This window comes from Ascidiella aspersa, chromosome 2 (genome assembly GCF_963924565.1).
Source record: "Ascidiella aspersa chromosome 2, kaAscAspe10.2, whole genome shotgun sequence".
NCBI classification, from domain to species: Eukaryota; Metazoa; Chordata; class Ascidiacea; order Phlebobranchia; family Ascidiidae; genus Ascidiella; species Ascidiella aspersa.
Genome location: NC_139448.1, coordinates 6,869,455 through 6,873,901, shown reverse-complemented (window position 1 = coordinate 6,873,901; position 4,447 = coordinate 6,869,455). Strand labels below are relative to the sequence as shown.

Here is a 4,447-nt window from a genome sequence, read left to right as displayed (position 1 = left end):
ATAATCAATTAACCAACCTTTCTGCTCGGTCGTGTAAAGTTCCTGTGGCGGGGGAGGTAACATTTCATCACGAGTGTAAGATGTCAATTGTGTCTTTTTTTGCTGGGAGATAGCAGTTGAACTTCCTGGAGGTGTCTTCGTTTTGTCTAAAGTAAAATTACTTGAGGGATGAAATTATACAGCACATCAGAATAAACCTTAAGCAACTATAGTACGCCTTTTAACTGAACATACTACTTTTGATTAAATGGCATTCGTACACATAAGCAACCAGCATTTGTTTCTACCTGGCCTATTAATGTGGAAATTATGTAGCTGGAAAAGCTTGTCGCTTGATAATTGGTAAAATACATATATTCTATTTGGATATGCCAGTTTGCTGTTGGAGTCTGTAAACACAATGATACTCCGTTTTGGTAATAGGTGTTATATTTTAAGTGTTTTGACTTATGGTTAATCGTATTTGGCACCAAGATTATGTTTTCGACCTGCTTCGAACAGGTTTTAACACCAAAGTTACGATAGAGAAATAAAACACCTCAGCATTCAACAAAATGTATTGCGCGTTGGCTAACGATTTTTATGCAAGAGCTCAGCATTTCACAAAATGTATTGTGCGTTGGCTAACGATTTCTGCAAGAGTAGGATTATATTACACTAAGAAAGCTTAACCTTGGGTTGGTATAATCAATTCACCATTGTGAATCGTCACGTAGAGATCTTGTGGTGGTGGAGGCAGTAGACTATCAGGAATGGGCGAAGGTAATTTCGTCCTAATTTCAGGTTTGGATATAGCAGCTGAACTTTCTGGGGCTGCTTTCCCTTTTTTTAGAGTAAGATTTCCTAAACAAAAACAAAATCTTAGCGCATGCAATTTGGTGTTGATTAATTAACATAAACAAACAAAAATATGTCTTTATTATTTACATTTTTTTAATATTTTTTGCAAACTACGACGTACTACAATTTGTGCCTTAAAAGATGTTCAGGAAATTTATAAATTAAACATTAAATCTTTAAAGATATACCTATAGTATTAAAGTGTTAGTTCCTGTTCATACAGGGCAATTAAGAAAGCGGGCGTGGTATAGAAGGTTTGAAATCACTGTATGAATATGTAGGGTTACACCTAAAAATAGCAGCAAGTTACGCAATAAGGTTCAAGTGTTCCGTTATAACTTCCGCAGATACTTTCCGCAGAAGCTAGGCAGCTGGCGTGCTAACCAACCTGCCATTGACGTGTATAGAGATTCGTTGACGTCAGAAATCTTCACCTCTTCTCCTGGCAGTTTTGCGATATCGTATATTGAGCTGTACTGGAGTTCTTCTGCGTTGCTAACTAGCGGTTGATCTATGGCTGCGTAGCTTGGTTCGGGTTCGACTTTGATACTTGTTTCAATAACAGAATATTCGGCTCCCTGCTTTATGTTTTGATATTCTGTTATTTGTGGAGGTGGTGGAAAATCGGACGAGGATGGTACATCGGTGTTGAGTTTCGAATAGACGTCGTCGTCTTCTTTTGGTTTCGAGGTCTTAATTTCGTCTATTTTTGCGTACGCTGTCTCTTCTTGGGCATCAGCGTTTGTAGAGGTGGAAGCTTTTGGCTTGTCGGAACTGACGACCTTGTCCTTCCTTTTAACGTTAGCGTAATGCACTTGGGGTTCTGCAATTGATAAAATCATACGTTAAGTAGGTGAATTTTTGTCTATCAAAAAGTGCTATTTAAATATACAATAGAGCGCACAAAAAGTGTGGAATGAACCATGCAAAGTATATTGGGCTACCTACTATTAATGTTACATTGATAAATATCTGAAAATTAATTGTTTTTAAGTCGCAAATGGACATTTAACCAACACTGTTAGCAAAATTGGGTATTCAATACCCAAAATCATTGGGTACTTTTTTGTCAAACAGGGTACGCTCGTGGGGATTCCCAATAAATATTTTTGGGTAATTAATACCCAAAATACCTTGGGTACCACTGATATCTACCTAATCTAAATTATTGGGTATCACATTATTTTACCTAAATTACATGGGTAACATAAGCCTGTACCTAATTTAATTTCCTGGGTACGCTCGTGGGGATTCCCAATAAATATTTTTGGGTATCGCATTGTTCCACCCAAATGGTATTCTTAGGTAATATTAGGTTGTACCCACTTCACTTTTCTGGGTACGCTCGTGGGGATTCCCAATAAATATTTTTTGGTATCGCTTTGTTCCACCCAAATGCTATATTGGGTAATTTTAGTTTGTGCCATACATAATATTCAAGGTACATTTGTCGAGAAATTTAACATTGTTGGGTAGAAAAAGAATTCACCCTAATAATTTTGCGTTCACCACAATTTCTAAGAATCAAATAAGAAAGTGTATTAGAAAGAACACTGTTGTAACAAATGGAACTTGACAAATAAAAATACAAAAGAAAAAAACAACATAAGGAAAAATACTTTAAAATTACAATGAAAATAGCATTATTTTGCAAACAATAATTATAATCAACGTATCACTAACATTTAAGAAGGTTTCACCAAAAAGACTATAAAAAATGAAGGGCTAAACGTACATGTGGGGACATCACTCATATTAAACACACAATGGTATATACAGAAGTGGGGTTAAATTTTTACAACAGTAGTTTTTTTCTGCACTGACAAACACTGCTATAAATGGTTATTTGGGAGTCCTGGACAGCCCTCGTAACATGATATGTGGTTGTCTTTTTCTACAAAAACAAAATATGTCCTTCACTTAATGCAAACTAAGTTTTGTGACAAAAGCCATTAGACAAATATATTCTACTAATCTAAACATATATGAATTATAAAATAAGTAATGTTAACAGTATCAATTTTAGGCAACATTAGTCTTTATTGTTTGGAGTTATTTTATTGCATATTATCACTTAACAGGAGCTATAAACATATTTCTTACCAGGAGAATAGTTCTTTGTTTTTCAATGGCGTTTGGTTAATTTGCTTCACCTGACCAGATACGGTCCGTTGTTAAGCATAGTGGACACTGCTGATAATAATCCTTGCTTGTCTGTAAAAAAAAACATGAAGTTAAAAAGAAATTATAGTGCCGTAGTCTGTATGTGCCTATACTTTAAAATAATATCACTTACTACATGCATATTTGTGTTTTTATACTTAAAATTAGGAATGTCTAATACAAGAAAATTTAGGCAAAATGTAGCGGGATCTGATCCAATACCAAATTACGTCATTACTATATTAAAATGAGCAAAACAAATTTATAAGTGCATTTACAGGAAAGACTCTTTAGTGATTTTTAATGTAAAATTTTCTCAGAAATTTAACTTCAAATTAGAAAACACTACAGTGGATCGAAAAACATGGCAAAGTGCATAAATTAATATGATGAGAAGTACCGCTACTAATGGAATTTGGTTTATCAGTAACCTATAGTTCCAATAAGTGCAATAGTTAATGTTACAAAACTATTTAGGTAAACAAAATTGCCTCATGTAAAGCATTTTACTATATAAAGCACACTTGTACAAATAAAGGTAATATCTAAAAACAACATTGACAATTATAACCATATAAAATAGCAAAATATTGCAAATATTAATTTTGTACCTCTAATGGCTTTTTGTAACTCTTATCCACTGAGACAACTTCATTTTTTGCAGTTTGGGATTGCTGAAAGATGAAAACAAAAACTAAAATAAATGATTTAACAAAAGAGAAATTGTCTTTTTATTTGGATAAGGGTGGGTCAAATAGTATTATATTAATTATTTATTAACATTGCTTAACCTACAAGTTTTTGGTGTGAACTTGACTGGGTCAATAAGATCACCAAAAAAGGTAAAGTAGTAAATATCAGTGGGGTATATTTTCTTGTTTCTTTTTCAACAAAAGTGTTGACATATAAATTAAATAAAACAGTAATGTTTTAACTTACCATAAAAGGCTTGACCTAGACATATCCACCTTCCTTTTCTTTTTTATCCTAATCTTTTTAAAGTTGAGAACACGATAACTGCAACTGGCTGATGTTTATAACACTTCTCACATACACATAACTTATGTGGTTCGCCACCCGATCCGTTAGAAATCAGTGCATTTCTAAGCAAAAAGGTCTACGACAATCAGGGCATCCAATGGCAGAAAAGTCTAGACTTTTAGACCTTGAGGTCCTGGCAATGCACTGATTTGGACCTTTAGGTAAACTCCCGGCGTAGATTAATTAAAAATATTCATTAAAAGTTCAGAAAAGATAACAAAAAGTATGAGATAGGATTAATAACACTTGACCCACCTAAACCCTAACGCTAACCCGAATCCTAACCCAAATAATGTGCGTTATTTTAATAATTCTTTAAATGCTGGGGAAAAAAGCCCAAACTCGGAGGGGCATAAGATGGTTTCTCGTCCATTGTATTTAAGATTATTACGTCACAAATTGA

The 4,447-nt window shown here is 34.0% G+C and overlaps 1 long non-coding RNA gene across 1 annotated transcript; it reads right to left on the bottom strand.

Moving 5' to 3' along the window:
• Positions 1–2,514: 2,514 nt before the first annotated feature.
• Positions 2,515–4,066, bottom strand: LOC146163337 (uncharacterized). Its single transcript, XR_014494583.1, has 4 exons — positions 3,943–4,066; positions 3,615–3,677; positions 2,944–3,054; positions 2,515–2,734 (listed from the first exon to the last, which is right to left on the bottom strand). It is a non-coding gene; the product is annotated as an uncharacterized LOC146163337 (long non-coding RNA).
• Positions 4,067–4,447: the final 381 nt, after the last annotated feature.